Below are 20,622 nucleotides of genomic sequence, written 5' to 3'. Positions count from 1 at the left end.
CGATCGAATTTACTTTTAACCCGGCCGCGCCGGTATTCCCTTCCTAGGAGAGGATCTCTCCTAGGAATGGAATTCGGTGGAGGCGGGCTCGAGTTTGCAGAGGACTCCCTTCCTCTCCTCGAGATACCTTCCTCGCTCCACGAGGTTGATCCGGGAATCGTGTTACGAGGAACACGCGTACCGGGACTGTCGTATCGAGGCATCGCCGGGGATCCCGTGCATTCCGCGATCTTGCATTACAATTGCTAATAAACGCCCTCGTCCCTATCCCCCTACCTCTTCCTCCTCCTTCCTTCCATCCGGATCCGGATGCTGCTTGACGCCGTCTCCTCCTCTCCTTTTTTCCCACGCGTACGAGGCACACGCGTGCGTGATATTCGCGAGGAAGAAGGATCCGCGCGGACCTCGAGATCTCGGGGTCGTTACGACACGAGGGAGGGAGGAGGAGGAGGAGGGGAACGAAGCGCAGCGGAGGGAAAACTTTGTCTCATTCATACCGTTGCATTCGAAAGCGGTAATTTATGCGCGCGTCGAAGTGAAACGGAATGCAAGCGAGCGACGGAGAGAGAGAGAGAGCGAAAGAGAGCGAGAGCGAGGCAGACAAAGAAGGGAGAGGGGACTTGGAGAAAGGAAGAAGAAGAAGAAGAAGAAGAAGAAGGACGCGAAAGAGGAACGAACGTCGCCATTATAATAGATACGTTAGCATGCAAACGCTGTCTTTTATACGTTTAACAGCGTTTGGCTGGGCTGCGTTTTCCAAGCTCGTGCACCTCGCCCCGCGTCCCCCTCGCGCAATATCCCCGATACACCCGATAAACGAACGAAACGTTCGACACGGAGGATCGAGAATCGACAATTTCGATCCGTCCGCGCCTCTCTCTCTCTCTCCCTCTCTCCCCCTCTCTCTGCCGTCTCGAAAGGATTTTCCACGAAGATGAAAGGGGGCGAAGGAGCGAATGGGACGGATGGATACGTCCCTGGGGCCCCGCGAGGCAGCAAAGGTCGGCGTGGATCGGTCGATCGGTCGGTCGATCGACCGGTGTCGAGCAGGGTGTTGGGAGGGAGAGGGGGAGGGCACGGTAGCGACGAGGTCGGTAGCGATGCTCGGTGTTGTGCGTGCAGGGGCGGGGAAGGGTAGAGGATCGGCTCGGCGAACGGCTGGGAGGGGAGAGGCGCGGGATCGGGACGTTCGAGGGAACGGCGTGCCGCGGCAACGAGGGAGGGGCGGCGGTGGCAGGGGTGTAGCTACTTACCATACTCCCAGTATACCAAAGTCCCGCGGCCGACTCGCTCCGCGGCAGATAGCAGTCGTTGGCACACCGCCGCTTCTCACCGCCGCACGGGGAAACGGAGAAAGGAGGAGCGGGTCCCTCTCGCGAAAATGGCAGGAAATCGGCTCCTCCACGGCCCACGTGTTCTCTTCCTAACCGTCGTCGTATCCGTGTGCTTCTTCGCCGTATTCGTGATTTCCATCGTCGAGTTCTCGAGTTCTCGACCGACCGATCGACCGACCGACTGGACCGAGGCTCTCTGCGGGAGAGCGAGAGAGAGAGAGAGGGGGAGAAAAAGGGAGGGAAAGAGGGGGACGAGAGGGAAGGATAGGAAGGAGAGAGGGGGAGAGAGAGAGAGAATCGAAGCAGCGGGACGACCGAGGGCACGATCATCGGGAACAGGAGGACCACGAGGAGGACGCGGTTCCGCGTTTCGTGCGGTTCCGGTCACGGCGGTCACGTGGTCGCCGATCTCCCTGCCCTCCCCCCGACACGGCCTTCCCACCAAGGAGGGGGAGTATCAACCGGAGGTTAGGTGGGGGCGGCGAAGGAAAGAAGCTCGACGAAGAGAGAGAGAGAGAGAGAGGGAGAGAGGGAGAGAGGGAGGGAGGGAGATAGCAAGGGCCGGAGGACGAGGGAAGAGAGCACGTCGTTTCACGTTGACGTCGGCCGAACGAGCACGTGGGTAAGGTAAGTCGACGACAATAAGAGGAGGACGAAATGCCTCTCGTTTTGCTCATTTTCCAGTCCGATCCGATTTTGGTGGAGGGATGCGCGTGAATGGTTTATCGAGGAGGGGGAGGGAAAGCGTGGGATCCCATAAATCGGCGCGTCCACTCGACTCGCGCGTTATGAGGGAGCGGGGCGCGCGAAAATCGGTGCCAGAGGATCGCGGCTAATCTCGCGAATCGAAAAGGGAGACGAACGAGCGGGCGTGGATTAAAAGGATGGAGAGGATGGAGGGAATATGGGAGCCAACCGTTCGCGCTGTTTGATCGCGAACGGCATCGTTGGCATCGTTCTCCGCGCCACTCCACCTCGACCACCCTTAAATCGCACGCTTGGCACGGGGGGTAATTGGTCGTATCTCGCGCTGGGCGGCGTGCTTTATCGCGCCCGCCGTCCGAGAAACCGGCATTCCCGTTCCAACCGTTCGGCCGTTCAGCGGTTGAAGAAGCGGTGCCACGTGCTCCCTCCTCCTCCTCCTCCTCCTCCTTCCCCGCTTTTCTTCACTCTTTCGTCGCGTCTGAAAATAATCCTCTCTCGAGAGGAGAGAAAGAAAGGTACGTCGTACGCCTCGTTTCGAGGCGTGGAAATCGATCGGAAATTACGCGATCGATCCTATTTTCCCCGGTGTACACGTGCCGTTCGGGAAGCGATTTTAACGCAAAACCAATCGACGACACCCGGGGTGAAGGGCGGGGCGCGGAGGGTGGGGTGGTATAACTTTATCCTCGCTTAATCGCCTTTTCGATAGGTACGAGCCGATCCCTTTGTTCAGACAATATCTCCACCCTGTCCCCGCTAATGTATGCACCGTGCTGTGTAGCCTCTCCCCTCTCCCCTCGTTTCTCGCGCGATGACTCCGGGGCTCTCCTAACTCCGTAGTCGCTAACCCCGAAACCCGGCGAGGGAGACCCCGTGCGCTCGTTCGCCTTTATTGAATTTTGGGACCGTTCCAGTTGGAAGCGAGAGAATCTACGGGAGAAGGAGAGAGAGAGAGAGAAAAGGCGAGGAGGAGAGGTGGGTGGAGAGCTGGCCGGAATTAATTCTCCGCCCGGTGCATCGCTTTTTACGATATAACTGCGGTTTGTTAGTCGTTATTCACCGCCCGAATTGAATTTCCCGTCTAGCGCGGGACGGATAGAAATAGCGCGGCAACGAATTCCACACTTTTCCAATTCCTATCTTCGAGCAGAGATGTACACCCTTCGCCGCTCGGCTCTTCTTCCTCTTCTTCCTCTTCGCACGCATCCTCCGTACTCCGCGTTATCCTTTCCCCGAAGAAGATCGAAGGAGGCCACGACTCGACCGCAAACCCGAAGGGGTCCGCGCGGGAGCGAAGGAACGAGGCGAAGACGAGGAGGAGGAGGAGGAGGGGACGGGCGGGTTGACAGGACACAATATTGCAATAACTTCAATTACGGCGACACGAGGACGTATCGCCGTGGGGCGAGCGTGGATTCTCCCTCGCGATCCCCTCCCCGTTCCGTCCATTTGTATAGGCACAGTGACACAGACGTCGCGCGGTCGAATTGGCTGTCGGATACGGGAATGGGGCTACCTTTAAACAAGTGCTTCTTAATAAACCATTGACGCGCGAAACCACCCTCGAAAATTTGCCCCTTGGCGGTCTCTCGCCCGACCGACATCATCCGCCACCCCTCGTCGTCGTCGTCGCCGTCGTCGTCGTCATCCGCCTCCTCGTCGTCGGGGGACCACGGGGTCTAGTCACCACCGGTTACTTCGTTAAACTCGAAAAGCCGGCCGACCGGCTCTTCCGTACGAGCGGCGAAATCTAACGAAGCGTCGCCCCGTTTTTATTCGGTGGGCAATTTTTTTTGGAGCGGAGCCAACAAACTTCGCGCCTTGTTTCCTCCGCCCCCCCCCATCCTCTTCTACTTCTCCCCTCCCCGAGCGAGAAACGTTTCTGCTTTCCGTCCGCGAACCGTCCGCGAGCCGTCCGCCATTAATACCCGAAATTATTATTCCCGATGAATTAGCATAAAACGTCGGACGCGGGAGGTACGCGGTTTCTTAACCGGAGAAAGGGAGCATGAAGCGTGAAGCGGGCGATGACTTATCGGGGAAGAGAGGAGTTTCCAACCGTGGAAAAATCGCGCAGACCGTTTTGCCCCGCGGGCTAAGGGTATTTCGATAGGGTGGGCAGGCACCCTCTTTTCGATCCACTCCAAATTTCGCTCGGCTAGCGCTTTTTTCTTCTTCTCGCTCCCTCTCTCTCTCTCTTTTTTTTAACATTTATTTGACAGCTGTCGGCCGCAACGCGTGCGCTTTCGCGTCTTCGCTTCGCGGAACCGCGCCGCAGGAGAGGAAATGCTCCAGGCGTTTCAAGCATTTTTTTTTTTTCTCTACATTTCGAAATCGAAGGAAGAAGAGCGAACGAACGAACGAACGAACCTCTTCGAATTTATTTTAGAATCGTTAGGAGCGTAGGCCTCGTAATTCGTTATTTATTCTCGTTGTTCGTTCCGAGGAGCCGGACACGGTGTTTGGCGCGTTCCTCGAGAGTTTCGACACGCGTGCACCTCGTTAATGGCGGCGCGATAAAGCGATCGCGGAAGCGCGATTTGTAAAAAATTCGCGGGCCGCTCACGTAAACGTAAGGGCGAGGGGGCGAGTTTGTCACGCGAGCGAAACGAATCGACGATATCGCGTCGCCTCGGTTAATTGTTGCAGTGCGCGGGCTCCCTCTCTCCCGTTTCGATCGTCGCCCGTGTACGTGTGCCGCGAACGAGGCAACGAACACGCGAAAAAATAACCGCGAAATTGTGCCGCGGCACGACACAACTTTTCCACTTTTATTATCCGCGTCGAGACAAAACCCGATATCTTAATTCGGCGGCCGGAATTACGCGAGGAAACGTTTCGCGCCTGGATCCGGATCGATTTTCGGGAGGGAACGAGATTCCTTCGGCTCGAGAGATTGAAAAAGAGGAGGAGGAGGAAGAAGAGGAAGAAGAAGAGGAGGAGGAAAAAAAAAGTGAAAAGCAGGCGGCGGATCGAGGGATGCGGGGAACGCGGCGCCCGAGCCTGAGAACTTCGTCAATTAGAGGGAACAATTAGTCGACGTAGCCGCGATCGGAGGCGATGGAGGGAGTTCCGCTCCGCACAGCTTCGCTGATAGGTAATGAGCAATAACGGATCGGCCTGTCGGCCTCTCGCTCTACCGACGCACGTCCCTCGTTTGCACGGGAAACGTTTTCCAGGGAACGCGACGAAGCCTTGTCGCCGTCGCGTTGCGCAACATTTTTTTCGCCCCTCCGGGGGAAGGCATAAATCACACCGTCGATCGGTGGAAATAATAACAACCGGTATATACGAGCGCGTAACGAGCACCGGTAACGAGTGACGAAATTGGACGATCGGCCGTCCAACGCGCTCCAAGGTTTCTCGAGCCAACTTTCTTAATTTCCCTCCCCCCTCCCCTCGAGAATCCCATTTTCTTCTCCCGTTTCGGGGACGAGGATCGAAGACGATCGTCTTCTCTCGGCCGGGTCCCTTTTCCTTTTTCTTCTCAAGATCGATCTCGACGAGCCGGCGTTCAATTATCATCGGCGCGGTGTCGCGCGTTTCCTGTCCCCAGGAAACACGCTCCCCACGGCATATAAAAATCGGCGAGAATGTCGGTGCACGGCCGAGCTCGGCTTACTTTCCCGCGCGCCGCGGCGCTCGTTTCGAATCCCGTTCCCATTCCCGTGGCCGATCGTTTCGCCCGAAGAGAGGATTCCTTGGATCGGTGAGCGGCGGGCACCGGCGACCGGTCGAAGAAAAACCAGCCTCGCTCTCGCGTACGTACGTGAGTTACGTGACGCCCGATCGGCTGTCGATTTATCGCGATCGTACGCGAGCGGCGCAAACCGGCGACCGGATGCAGGATTCGTTCCATTCGACCGCCGTGCGCCCGACGTTACGTGACGTGACGTGACGTGACGTGACGTGACGTGACGTGACGTGACGTGACGCCAGGCGACGTGACGAGACGAGACGCGACGCGACGCCGCGCCGTTTGCTCCCCTTTCCCTCTCTCTCTCTCTCTCTCTCTGAGAGATTCTCCCGAGAGATCGAGAGATCGCGATAACCTGACGAAATTTCGTTCGCTCCTCGATGAGAAACGCTTTCGCTCGTGCGCAAACGTGTCGTCTTTCCTCTCGACTCTGCCTGGATTGTCGTTCCTCGTCCGTTTCGCAAAGCGGACAGTAAAGACGAAGGAGGTGGCCGGTCTGGCCGCCCGGGGGCTGTGGATGGAAGCTCGAAAGGCGACCGTTCCCGAAGTCGTATCGCGAAAAAGAGAGGCACGCCGGCAATTTTCGGGACGGTCGCGAAATAATGATGATCTTTATCCCTAATGAAATTAGTCCTGCTCCTCCGAACCGCAGGAATAGACATCGTACCGTGAAATTACCGTAATAGGCGGCGAGCCCGTAGATCTCCGCTACACACGAACCCAACCTTTCTCTCTCTCTCTCCCTCTCTCTTTTTCTTCGCTCTTCTCCAAACCTATGCAACGTTTCTCGTGTATTTTGCCTCGATTTCGCGACGGCACGGCGTCGCCTCCGACCCGATCCACCCGAAGCTAACGCGGAACGATCCCCTCCCCCTCCGAACCCTATTTCACCGCAACGCCTAAATATAGTTCGCTTTTTTACCGGAATTTAAAATTACGGTCGTAAAGAAGCCGAGGGCAAATTAGACGAGAGAGATTCAACCCCTCGAGGGGTGTTCCTATTCCTCCTGCGAAACTGGCGTATCGGGCGGGGGTGGGTGGGGGAGGAAGGTGGAGGGAGGGGAGGTCGAAGGCGAAGCGAGTCGAGGGCCGATTTTCCTTGACTCGACCAAGTGAGGAGGAGCAAGTAGGTCCTCGAAGCGGCGGCCGCGTTACGCGCTGGAGAAAAAACAGATTTCACTTGCACCTGCCCTCGCGTCCCCCATTTATCGTCTCCGATTTGTCCTCACCCGCCTCTCTCCCCGCGGCTCCGTCAGGCACCCGCAGCCCCCCCCACACTTGGAGCCCGAGCTCGTTCTGACGGAAACAATTGCTGCCCGGGGGCATCATTTACATCATAAGCAATCATAATGATCGAATTTTCGGCGAACGACGATGATCCAACGAGTGGAACGAGGGGAACCAATTCAGAAGTGGGTACCCACTTACACGACGCCGTACCGACTATGCTCGCGAGACAAAAAAGGAAGAAGGAGAGAGAGAGAGAGAGGGAGAGAAAAAGAGAGAGAATCACTCTTCTGACCCTCCCCCATCTCCCTTCGCTCCGTAGCTCGAGGCTACCTGTGTGCCCGAATCCTACGAATTGCCACACGAAAATCTCTCTCTCTCTCTCTCTCTCTCTCTCTCTCTCTCTCTCTTGTTTTCGTTTTCGAGGAGAGTCGCTTTGTCGCGTGGAAAGAGAAAAGAAAGGGAAAAAAAAAAAGAAAGAAAGAAAGAAAGAAATCAACGTCACGAAAATATTCGCTCGCTCGCTCGCGTTACGGATCGAATCGGCCCAGGGTTACCGCTAGTTTTCCACTTCGGGTTTTACCAAAGACGACCAAAAGTCTGTTTTCGGCTCTGTCAACTATCTCCCTCTCTCTCTCTCTCTTTCTCCTTCTCTCCCTCTCTCCCTCTCTCCCCCTCTCCCCCTTCGCCCGTACATACGACCGGACCTATCAGTATGCGGACCACGAAACGTGGTCGAAGCCTCTTTCCCCTCGTCCCTCTCTCCTTCCTCCTCGTTCCAAGCTCGCCTCTCTCTTCCCTCCCACGATGTCCTTCTCCCTTGTCTCTCGTTCCCTCTCGCTCGCCACCCCTCGCGCGCCCATCGCAGCCTCTTCGTCGCTCCATCTTCCGCCCTCCCCCTTTCGTTCGAGCAGTCCAAAGCGAAACGTAGGCTGTTTCGAAGAGAGTGTTTCCAGCGTAATACCGAAACGGTATTGATTGCACGGCCTGCCTAGCTTAGCTCGCCACCACCGCCTGTCTATCTCTACCTCTATAAACTCGCCTATTTTCCTATCCTTCTTACCCGAGATCGGGCAAAAATTCGGAGAATTAAAAAGGGAATCGTGTTTGCGCGCCGATTTGTTCCCGCTCGTTACGCGTTACACGCGATCGATCGAAAAAGAGAGAGAGAGAGAGTGGTGACGGGGGTGGCGGAAATCGTAGCTGTCGTCCCGAGTCGAAATTGGCTCGAAGACCGTACTAAAGGGTAGTAACGACGTAACAATGACCTCGGTGGCGGAGGGTGGTCGGACTCGGCGGTGACTCGAAGGACGGTGGGAACGGCAATTCCATCTCCGGAAGATGGGGTTGCCCTATCGTGCCTTGCCAGATAATTAGACCGGTAATCGGGAGAGTCGGTCGATCGGTTGGAGACAGAGAGTTGCATGTGATTCCGAGTATCAACGTTCTCCGCGATTTAATACTGATCCTCATCGTAGCCTAATCTCATAATTTTTCCAACAGGAAGAACGGAAGAACGTCTCTCTCTCTCTCTCGAATCGATAGAGTTTTCGAGGAAGAACGGTGATCTTTCTCGTCTCTAGAATTCCCATGAAAAGGGAAGGTTTTCTCCCGTGCGTTTGGCGACATAACGAGGCGGATCGATTGCTCCTCGAGCATTAGCATTACAATGCTGCGGACACCCTCCTGCGTCACGACTGTGCCATTGATAGACGGTTGGAATTTCGGAGGAAAACGGGAAAAAGCGGGGAACGGACGGGTGATGGGGGACAAGGAAAGCGACACGGTTAACGGCGGCGACCGGGAGAGGGAGAGAGAGGGAGAGAGGAGGGGGAGAGCACCAGCGGGCTTATTAGTCAGCAATGTGATCTATTTGCCCTGTACTGGCATAAAGAACCTACGTTATTGTGCCACTATGTTACGAAGAAGGGCGTTATTGCCCAATGGGGACCTCCAGTTAGCCCGTGCACCAGCAACCCGTGGCGACGTATGGCGTACGGTTATGGATATATCGCTCGTCCTTCCTCCTCCTTCCCCATCCACCACGACCCCCCGCGGGCCCCCGCTAATACGCCGGTAATTTTTTCTCCATTCCGGATATCGCTTTATTATTTCCTGCCTTCCATTTTTTCCTCCCGTCACCATTGCCAGTGGCGAATTCCACTCGTCGGTGGGAAGGGAAGTTGATAAAATTCCGGAAGGAACGAGAGGGAAGGGAACATCTCTCCTCTTCCGATACCCCACCGCCCCTCCTCCTCCTCCTCCTTCTGCTTCTCCCAAGGAGGAGCACGACCGCCTACGTTGTTTCTCGTATCACACTTTTGAAAAAGGTGAAAAGAAACGCGGAAAGAAAGGAGGAGGGAAGGGAAGAAAGACGGGGGGAGCGATCGGGGGGAGAAAGGATCGAAGCGTGCGTCTCTCGGCGCGACGCGAGCGCGAGTTTTTCACGCGTTTCGAATTTTAAAACGGATTTCAATGGAACAAAGGTGACGGTATCGACCACCTTACGCACCTATCTGAAATCTACGAGGAGGGGGTCCCATCCTTCGGAGGTGTACACGTCGTAGTTGCTATACGCGCCTCCGTGAGGTCGTGAAACCACCGTTGCTCTGTTCGAAAAGAAAGAGAAGGGGGGAGGGAGAAAGGAAGCGATCGCGGGGAGCAAGAACTCGTCGCTTCGTACGTAAGCGGTTTCATAATTGCCGAGGATAACGAGCTGCTCCAAGATTAAATAACGGCCGACCCGCTGCGCTCCCGGGAATGACACCTCGGCGGCTACCTGTCGCGGGCCAGCGCGATCGGGAAAAAACCGCGTCGCGACCGTTTTACCGATCCGCGGAGGAAGGGAGTACGTACAACGAGTGAGTAACCGTTCGCTACTTCGTTACTTTCCACCGTCTCTCGCGGGAGATACATTCCTCTCCAACATGACGGCCCGTGTTTTGCCGCTACAATGTCGCGCGCCTTTTCTCCGCAACGAGAGAGAGAGAGAGAAGGGAGGAGGGAGGCGGATATGCAGGTATACGCGGACCTCTCGAGGAATGCTCGCGATCTAGAATTCTCTATCCGAGCTAATTTCTTTATCGTCCGTCTTCGACCGCGTTTCTTTGCCGCGAGCGAGAGGACAACAGGTTTCGAGAGACGTAGCCGGATAAATAACTAATGGCCGATGACTTTCGTCCGGCCAAATTGCTTTATCGTATCGGATCGGATAATTGGATTTCTACCGTTGGAGAATTAAAAAGGAGAGAGAGAGAGAGAGAGAGAGAGGTGGGGGGTGACAGGACGACGGTAGGTACGGCCTCCATCCGCAACACTCCGTATTCCATTGTCGGTTTCGGTCGTTCGGCCATTGTTTAGCATCCCGCGGATTCATTCCCGCTCGTCTGACTCATGCGATCGGCTTCCGTCCGCGCGCGCCAACCGAATCGAACGAACCATCCTCGAGCACGCATCCTCGGCTCGTTTTGGCTTCGTTCGATTCTCTCGCGAGCGGGAATGTCGTCATCGGGCAGCGGCCACGTGCCGCGTTTCGCAAACGTTCTCGCAATACGATTCGTGGAAACGGATGATTCGAGCCAACGATTAATAATCGGCTCGATTAATAATTCCGACGGATCGACGGAGGGAAGAAAGCGAGGCGAGGCGAGGCCGTGGTCGCGAAACGCTTTCGGAAAATCCATAGCGTCGAGGAATATACGGGGTTCCAGCGTGGCGGAACACAATGGCGCGTTGTTAGAAAGGTAGGGCGATAAGAGAGAGAGCAGGAAGGAGACCGGGTATGGCTCGAGAGAGGAGAGGAGAGGAGAGAGAGAGGCAGAGAGCTTGCGGCGTCGGTCCTTGCCCCGAGTACGTGCTTCGAGTGACAAAGCTTCCAGCATGAGACCGACCGACCGACCGACCAGAACGATACGGCGCATCAAGGTCCTCCACGATCGATAGACACGCTCGACTAAAATCTAGACTCTTCTCTCTCTCTCTTTCTCCCGCTGTTCTTCCTTTCTCGAGAAGAGGAAGAAGAAAAAACGAATCCAAGTTTTTCCTTTCGCCACTCCACTCGGCAACCGCGTGGTAAAGTACGCACGTAAGACACGCGTACGTTCGAAATCGAAGTCGAACTCGACGTTGGAGTTATTGTCGTGGAGTGGACGAGACACGGAGAGACGAAAGCCCGCCTAATTCATCCGGATCGAAAACTTGGCCCGATTCGAAAACTCGATTTCACGGGGGGATGGGAACGGGATTGAGATCTCTCACGCGTTCGTCCACGCGTATCTCGACGCGCATCTTTGGCTCGCGATCAAAACACGCGGTGCACGAACGAGTGTGCCTTCGATATTTTGACGATATTTTCTCCTCGACCGTTCACGATCGAACGTGGGCCGTACATTGACGGATCACGGGGGGGAGGGGAGGAGAGGGACGAGTTGCTACGTACGTAGGTGTCAGCAGATCCGTATCTGGCCCCCATCGTGGCCGCTGCTCGACACCGTGAAATCAAATTTGACAGATCGGCCCTACGCGCGCCCCTACGTGTGCCCCTTCCTCCTTCTCCTCCTCTTCCTCCTCCTCCTCTTCCGCTCCCTTTCTCCACTCGCCTACATCTCGAGAGCAAACGAGAGCAGAGAAAGAGAGAGAGAGAACGTTTTGTCGATTTAGACGAGAGGCGAGAGCGGTGGAAAATGGCGTTGCTCGCACCTACGGGGTGCCCCACGGGCATCCTCCCGCTCTCCCCGTATGGTGCCCCTTCCCCCTCCCGCCTTATACGGGGCCTACACCCTATTTTATACAATTCTCTTTTATCTGCCACTTCCCTGCCGCCGGTTACGCTCCCTCGGGGCGCGCAGTTCAAGCGGGCCTCCTTAGTTCCAAGCCGACACCTTTTTACAAATACATCGCACGACCTTCTGGCCCCCCCCCTGTCTCTGTTTAGTCGAGCTTTCGCGCGCGCGCGCGTAGCTCGATTCGACGACGAATTCGAATCGAAGAGCGCTCGATGATGATCGATTCGAGCGCGCGAAAAGAAGAAAAGGAAAGAAAGGAGTTCTTCCTCTTGGTCGATCGAATTTTTCCTTTTTTCCTTTTTTTTTTTTCCCCTCCCTCTCTCAACGACGAACCCTCCTCGCGACCGAGCACGTTCGATGTCCATCGGCGAAAACGAAACGAGACGAGACGAGACGAAACGGAACGAGGCCGATGCGATTACGCGCCGCCCCGTAACGAGTTTTTTTCTCGCCTCGAATTCACGCCACCCCTCGTAATCTGGGCATCAAAGCGCGGCCGAGTTTCGGATGTGACGCGATCTTGATCGCGACACCCTCTTCGAAGAGAGGCCGAGCTCGTGTCGGGCGTTCGATCGGGCGACAGCTGCCGCTGCCCCGCATCGAAAACCAAATTATACGCTCAAAGGATCGAAGGAGATCTCTATTTAGATCTATATCTGCGGGGCCGTGATGCAACAAACTGCTATCCGATCATCGTCTTCTTTCGTACGGCCGCGATAAAAAAAGGAACCGGCGCGACGACTATCTCGAATAACGGTTCCGTGCGAACGGTGTCCGATTTCCTTGTTTAATCGCACCCTCGATGCGACGTCTAACGTCGGATGGACGAGTGTTGCCTCGCGTGTTTTCGTCTTTATCGTTTATCGGATCGATTTGGCGAGAACCTTGGACAGCTATTATGAAAGGAACACTGCGTTACATAACATTTCGATGATATTGTAAAATTCGCGATCGGATCGAGATTAGGTACGAACGAAATCTCGCGGATGAAAGCGAGGAACTCGAGTAGCAGGAGTTCCTCGGAGGAGGAGAAGGAGGAAACGTTGAAACGCATAAAATTGAAAAGTTTGACGGTTTACGGGAGTTTTAGATCGCAGTAAAGTCGCGCGTTACCTCTTCCATGGATCGTTATACTTTTCTCGCCGTTATTCGCAAGGGCTCTCTCTCTTTCTCTCTCTCTTCGTCGAGCTCTCTTCGTTTTCCCACCACCAAGGTCGCGTTTGTCGTTCCAACGAGTTGTCCGCCTTCTATCTACATTTACGAGATCCGTCTTATCTCTGTTCATCGTTCTCGAAAAGAAAGGGAAAGGAATTATTTCTTCTCGAAATCCTGGTCGATCGTAATTCGACTCGACTCGAAACGACTCGATTCTTTTCGATCGAAGCGTTCGACGGCCACGGAAACACGGAACCAATTCTTATCGCGGTCCAATTATTTCGACTCGGCTAATAACGGTAATTAAGGAAGGACGGAGGTGTGGATAGAGATCGCGGAAAGGGAGCCTTATGAAAGAAGTTGTTCGGCATCCCAAGCTCATTGAACGGCCGCATTCCGCAGCCCTTGGGACGGATCCCCACGGAACGGTTAATTATATCCGTAGATTTTTGGCCAGAGCCGTCGAGGGTTAGAGGGGGAAGGAGAAGAAGAGAAAAGTGAGCGGGGCCTAAGGGGTTACCGATGAACTTGGACTCGCTAATGAAGCCCGGTTCCCTCTCGGCCTAAACGAGTCATCGCCTCCGTTTCGGCTATATTTTATTGCGCGGCCAGCCCGCTTTATTATCGCCACTACGGCTTCCCTCTCTCTCTCTCTCTCTCCCTCCTTCCCTCCTCGCGACGACTCCACCCCCTCTAGCAGCGTTGTTAGGCGTTTCTGGCTAGATCAACCCTTCCTCACGCCCGACTCGACCACGATTCCGACCCTCGGAGAAAACAGTGACGCTCAACGAGCCGTTCCATCGCGCACGAATTCGCACGCGGCGATATAAAAGGGTTGCGCGCGAGAACTGTCCGAGTTACATGCCAACCAACGATCGCGATAAGCCCCCGTCCGTTCGACCCCTCTGCCTTTCGCCCATCGCACGACGTCGGGTTTGCCGTCGTCGTTACGCCGGGGGCCGTAAATCCTTCGCTTTATTGACCTATATCGAACACCGGTACATAAACACCGAATCTCCAAACAGATTTTTCCGAACGTTCCTCTCTCTCTCTCTCTCTCTCCTTCCGAGCGAAACAGCCACGAGTTTTCGACGGAAATCCACCATTTCCCTCCCCCTCCTCCCCTCCCGCGAATCCTGTCCAACGGAGAACCGAGTGAGAACCGATGGCTTTTAACGGGACCAGCTTAAAACTATAATGCGCCCTAATCCGGCAATATCTCATGCTGTCTTGCGGGATTCGTCGCTCACGCGCAGTCGTTCCTATTTAGTGGATCCTATATATATATATATATATACACACACATCACTGGATCAACCCTTCGTCGAGTGACGGTTCACCCTTTCGACGGACGTTCCATCATCCATTTAAGAAAATTAATACGCCTTTCCAAGAGGCGTTACGTGGCCCTCCCTCCCTCTCTCTCTCTCTCTCTCCTCCCCCGACGAGGGGGTACGAAAGAGAGAACGTATCCACCACGCTCGAGATTACCAGCTACGAGAGGGATATCGTAATAATCACCGCGTCGTCACGCGGAGCGGGTAATGAAAATCGCGGGAGGGGGAGGAGGGGGAGGACGTGTTAGCGGCGCATCGGCATCTGTTCGCGATGGAATTACGAGGTAACTTTGTCTCGGAAGGTGGCGGGACGTTTCCTCCGCGGTGGAGGAGCTACTACGAGGAGGAGCGCTCCAAGACGCGATGTAGCGAGAGGGTAGAGCGGTAGCTGGCAAGGTATATAGATATGTATATATATGGTATATAGATATATATATATATATAGGGGAGGGAAGGGGGATGGAGGCTTTGGATGGAGGTTAACACCAGCCGCGGCGGGGTGTGTGTGCGGGAGTGGAGCACGAGAGTGTGCATGATGGGTGAGGCTCCTCGGAGGCTTGAGTTTCCATTGGGGTTGGTTCTTGCGATATAAGCTCTCGCAGCCACAGAACCGTACCATCCGTACCTCCCCCGTGGAAAGCCCGGCATCCCTCCACCCACCGCCTCTCTCTCTCTCTCTCTCACGCTCTCTCTGGCCGCAGACCCCTACGAGACACACGGCATACCCACCACTATCGCCCGCAGATAGCGGTGGTTCGGGTCGTCTCTCGGTGTGCTACGGGGTGTCGCGAGCCTCATACATATTCAGCGGATGCATCACCCTCTCTACCCGCTGCGAGCCCGCCGCCACCACCGCCACCCTCCCCGCGCCGACCTCCATCCAGTCGGTCATCTATTGACCCGCCATCCCCGAGGGCCTCTCCACGTCCGACCGTGGACCAAACTTTGCCGGGTTACTCGCTAAACTCGAATTACAGAGCAGTTTTCGAGACCGATTGATGTTTAGGCGTTTTATCAAAACCGAAAAGCACCGACGCTGCCGCGAGACCGGCAGCGATCTCCTCCTCCTTCGAAGTGTTTCTCCTTTTCTGTTTATACGTGTGCATTATGAATGTGTGTACGTATTTTTCGGAAAAAAGTCGTTCGCGTCAACGAAACGCGTTCATAAGTGGTACGTAAGTTTGTACGTTATACGTGTGTGTATGTGTGTGTGTAGAATCGAAGAAGAAGAAAAAGAGGGAGAAGAAGGGGGAAAATTCGAAGCGCGGGGATAGCGTCGATGGTGCGCGCCGAGGAGGAAGCTTGCGGACGGGCCGATGCACTGACATCCGACGCGACAGAACGGTTATTTACATAATAATCCGAGAGCTGCGGGAATAACACGTAATTGATATAAATATGCCGGAGCGATGACGGCACCGACAGACGCACGGCAGACTGTGGCCGCTGGCCAGCCTATGGTATCCATGGACTGGCTCCGCATAACTTAGCATAAATAATAAATAATATTGTGAACACGTGCCAGCGTTAACGCGCGTGCGTCATTAATACTCTCCTCCTGTATACACTTAGGCGGCTGTATATATACCAGTCCGTGCCAACAGTTTTACCCGCTCGATCCACCGTTTATTCCTCCGTTTATTCCCTCGCCTTCCGAGATAAACTGGATCGAGAGAGCATCCACGCCGCAATCTCGTCCCGCCGACACGACGGGCGAATTCGTGAAAAGAAAGCGCAAAGTCCAACGAGCGTCGAACGAACGGAAAGGCAGAGCTCAACCGTGTATCGGCCGCTCGAAATCGGCATCGCGACACCCACCTTCCTTTCCTTCCCTTCTCCTCTCTTTCTCTTCCCTTCGAAAAGTCGCGAGATCGTATTTCGATCTCGTCGAATCGGCCCGTGAATCGCATTCCTTCGACGCTTATTGCCCGTTCCCGGTAATAATTAACCCACGGTTCCACGACTCGTGGTCCACTCCAGAAAGAGATCGGAGAGCGCAGCCGCGCGGACGCTACGTACCTGGCCTGGCCTGGCCTGGCCTGGCCTGGCCAGCACGGGACGAATCGGCGGTGCCGTTTCGGGGAAAGGGGAAGCGAGCCGGCTACCACACCCCGACAACATCTTAATTCGCGATAAAGGGTATTAGGACTGGAAACGGACACCCGGCCGGCCGGCAACTGGAACTGGAACTCGAACTCGTCTCCGGATAGGATAGGTATGAGACACGCAGGTCCCTTCCTCTCTCTCTCTCCCTCTCTCGTTCCACGTATCCGCGCAGCAGCGACAAGATTAGCATCGCTATTCGGTTACACGCGAAACGGACACGCGGCCCCACGGCTACCGTGCGACTCGCCCCGACACGCTTTCTTCTGAAAAAGAAAGGGAGCGAAAGAGTCTTCTCTGGAACCCTCCCCTCCCCCGCACACTATTCCCTCTCGTCGCCAAAAAATGTACGTTATTTCGTCGCGGAGAGATATACATATATATACGCGTGGAAATTGCCGCTCGACGGAGTTCTCGAAATGACGGCGAGAATGGTGAAAAAGCGCGCGCGATCCTGGGAAATTTATCGCGGTATCGTAACGTCGCATCCTGGGGAGGAAAGGGGGAGGGAGAAGGGGTTGAAAGTGGCGAGCGCGATCCTCGCGATTCTCCCAGCCAGTTTGGCAGCGAAGAAACCCATCGGTTGGTGTCAGCCCGTAATATATACGTCGCGTATATCCCCCACCCCCGCCCCGTGGCAAGTAAGGGGGATTCCGCGATGCGCGTGGCGCGGCTTTCGTTGGCCGCCGCCACGTCGTAAATAATCGCCGGCCAACGGTTTTCGCGCGCCGGGGTGGTGAACGTTCGACGAACGATCCAAATCCGTTTACGGGAATGCGTAAATGCCCGGCGAAGAAGCATCGTCTCCAACCGTTTCGAGGCCGGTCGTCTATCTGTGCGCGCGACCACCAACTTCCTCCCTTCCGTGCCAAGCGACGCGCTCGAGATTTCATTCACTTGCTCCTTCCGTTGTCTCGCGCCCTTAAAACCGTGACGATAAATAATAAAAACGGCGAATCCGTTTTCCTCGAATATCGGGTAGTCGGTCGAGAGATGGGGGAAGGGGAAGGAAGAACAGCTGGAGTTGGCAGCAGCGTAGTTACGAAGTTAACGGTCGAGGTTAATCGGCAGGGATCGGGAGAGGATAGAACTGAACGGAGGCGAGGAGAAGAAGAAAGCAGCAGTCGAAAAAAAAAAAAAACGGAAGGTGTCCGGTGCTCGCTCGGTATTCGCTCGGTTATTTGATTAAGCGAGAGGGTGGGGAGGGGTGGCGAGAGAGCGAGCGTAGTTGGCTCGTTCAATTTCCCAAGGTGCTCAATTTCCATCGTGGTCTCTTTTGCGCCGCGCGAATATATCTACGACGGACGATCGTCTGGACGGTGGAGAAAATTGCAGGAGCGGCGATTGCAATTTATCCGCGAATACCTCGGAGGAGGCGATGATCCATGAGTGGCCCGAAGGAAGAAGTAATCCGGCCGGCAATCAAGAAGCGAGCCATCTTCGATCGGGCGCGCGGTGGAGAGGGCGCGGAGAGCGTGGCGGTCCGCGCGGACAGGTTTATCAATGCATATTGGAAACAAGTTGGCCGTTAAAGAAAGAGTTCGCAGCAAGCTGCACGCAAAAGGAAGGCTGCCATCCTGGAGGATTCGGCCCGTCCTGATCGACTTCTTCTTCTCCTTCCCCTTCCTCCTCCTCCTCTTCTTCTTCTTCTCCCGCACACACCACCCTTCTCTTCTCTTCTCTTCTCCCTCTGGTACGCCCTCTACTCGCCGGTTCGGTCCTCTCTCCGGTCTTCTCGTGCGGTTGGCGCGCTGCACTCCCTGAAATATGCCGCGCGTTGTGAGTTAGTTTAATATGCAAATGGCCGGGGAGATAACGGGTCGATCCGTGAAGAGTGGAGAGACGGCTAAGTCGTGATTCCGGTAGCCGTGTCTTCTCAACCCTCCGCGTCGTTCCTCTTCCTTCCCTCTCTCTCTCTCTCTCTCTCTCTCTCGGTTTTTGCTCCGTCGCTTGGTCGAGGATCCGTGCACCGGTGAGAGAGGAGAGGAGGCACGAGGAGAGGGAGGGACGGTTGCGCTCGGCGAATTGAGAGATAAGGGGGCCCACGCTTAACCCCTGTGGACGGGCAGGGACGCATCTCGTTCGTGGTCGATCGCTACCGCTTCTTAAAAGCGCATCCGCCTTAATGGATCGCTTCGCCCATTGGCAAACACGCCACGGTGGTCTCTATGAGGAATTCGCGTACGCGGCAACAGGGTACGCGGAGGATCCGGATGAAAATTTATCGCGCGTCTCCGACCGCTTAATCCCGTAATGGGCCGAGAAGGACGCGGACGCGTATCGAGCTTCGTCTCTCCGAGGTTTCTCCACGGTTACGCCACTCCGTGCCTCGGCGTGGAGCACGATCGTCGGACGGAAGGTGGCGAGGAACCGGAGGAGAATCGATCGACCTCGTCCTCGGTCGGTCGGTCGGTCGGTCGGTCGGTCGGTCTGTTCTTCGAGAGGAGCAGAATAAGAAGAAGAGGAGGAGGAGGAGGAGGAAGCGTAACGTCGTCACGGCCACACGGTATTCGTGGCCTCGGTGTTGGTCGGTGTGTCGAGGTGTGTAGGAGGCTCGAGGGGGTCCGAAGGGGGTTAGTAGCTAAGGTAGGTAAGCGCTTCATTAGGCCGCGAGAGCTCCCTAATTACACACGGCCTCATTAGCGGCTTCCACTCCCCTCGACCTGTCTCGCCGCTCCTCTCAGGGCACTACCACCGTGTCTATAGACGCGCACACCCCGCCTGCGGTACCTCTTCGTCCTCGCTCCTATCTCTCCGTGTTCGTGGATGCTCGAGGGGAGGGCGAGCGCCGAACGACGGATAGACGAACGGACGGAGAGAGAAATGGAGGGAGAGAGAGAGAGGGAGACAGGAGAGAGCTCGAGGGAGCCACAACGCCGTGTTCGTCGCCGCAACGAGGCTCCCGACAACCGGCTGCGTCTCTGTGTTCCGTCTAAACGTGCCAGCAAACCGCCAAATGCCACCTGATCGTTCTCCCGAACACGCTGAAATTACACCCGACCCCCCGCCTCCTTCCACGTTCCAATTATCCTTCCGATCCGTTTTTCTCCCACTCTTTTTCTCGTTCCCTCCCCTTCGCACACGCGCGCGCACCGAGAATTATCCGCGATCTCCGACGACACGTTTCCACGAGTGAATTATCGCCCATATTTCCATTCGGCTGTGTTTCTCCTTTCTTTCCTTCTTTTCCGGGAAAAAGTCGGGGGAGACGGTCGCGGAAAAGTTCAAGCCTCGGATTTTCCCCCCTCCCTCGGAGGTATCGCGGCGGCGAGAGAGATCCTCGCGTGACTTAATTGGAGAGGGTGTGACGCCGCGAGAACCGGTGCTTAACGAGCAAACTTATAGCCCCCGCGAAGCAATTCGTATCAATTAACCGTTTCGGTGCACGCGGTGGCGCGGGCTCGGCGAAAAAATGCGACGCGCGCCGCTCCCAATGCTATCTCGAGTCCCGCTAACAGGCCGCTCATTATTTATGCATTTAAAACGAGCGTGCCACGAGCGTGGACGCCAACCCTTTCGTTCCGTTGCACGAGAGAGAGGGGGAGATCGAAAATAGCCGTGGAGAGTCCACCACCCTTTTCTCTGGTGCGAGAGAGGGAGCCTTCCCTCCGCCTCGACCAAGTCGTTTTCGAACGTTTCGCTTGAAAAACGATTCACCGCGTCCTCGTCGACGTCGTCGTCTCGCGCGTCGAGAAAGGACAACGAAGGAGAAGGAGGAAAAGGGAGAAGGAGGAGGATTCGGCAAATTCTTCGCAGAAGGGGATAGATCGATCGTGTCCCGAGTTAACTCGACGTTCTCCAAACGGATTGACACGCCCCCTGGTCCCTGCAAAAATTAACAGCAGCGCCGCTTCGATCCATTATCGCGGATTAAAACTCGAAATTGCGCGAAACACGACAGGGGTGTCCGTGACATCGCGGCGTCGCTTCGAATTAAATCGTTGTCAATCGCCGGCCGGAGCGCGGCCGGCTGTCTTTCCCGAAAGGCGACGCGTGTCCAAATTTAAAATCACGTAATTAACGTTGTTTGAACGCGGTGGCCCGTGCAACCCCGTTCGAAATTTCCGAAAATTCCCTCGATCGAGAAGGAGAGGGATAGGCGAAGCTACGTGCTGGTACGCGCAGGATGAGAACGGAGGATGGAAAAATGGAGAAGAATACGCGGGGAGAGCGGGGACGAATCGGAGGAAGGAGCGGCGGCAGAGGAGAGGAGAGACGGCGAGGTTCGCGATGGTTGGGCCGATCCGGTTGATTGATGCGCGTCGTCTGTCGGTCTGTCG

The 20,622-nt window shown here is 55.6% G+C and overlaps 1 long non-coding RNA gene across 1 annotated transcript in view; it reads left to right on the top strand.

The window, feature by feature from the left end:
• The first annotated feature begins 1,072 nt into the window (after nucleotides 1-1,072).
• Nucleotides 1,073-20,622, top strand: part of LOC133666767 (uncharacterized) — a 113,613-nt gene continuing 94,063 nt past the window's right edge. Inside the window, exon 1 of the long non-coding RNA XR_009831370.1 lies at nucleotides 1,073-1,961. This is a non-coding gene — a long non-coding RNA (uncharacterized LOC133666767). The remainder of the gene's footprint in view (nucleotides 1,962-20,622) is intronic.

Source organism: Apis cerana, linkage group LG10, assembly GCF_029169275.1.
Source record: "Apis cerana isolate GH-2021 linkage group LG10, AcerK_1.0, whole genome shotgun sequence".
NCBI classification, from domain to species: Eukaryota; Metazoa; Arthropoda; class Insecta; order Hymenoptera; family Apidae; genus Apis; species Apis cerana.
This window is presented reverse-complemented; position numbering and strand designations above follow the sequence as displayed.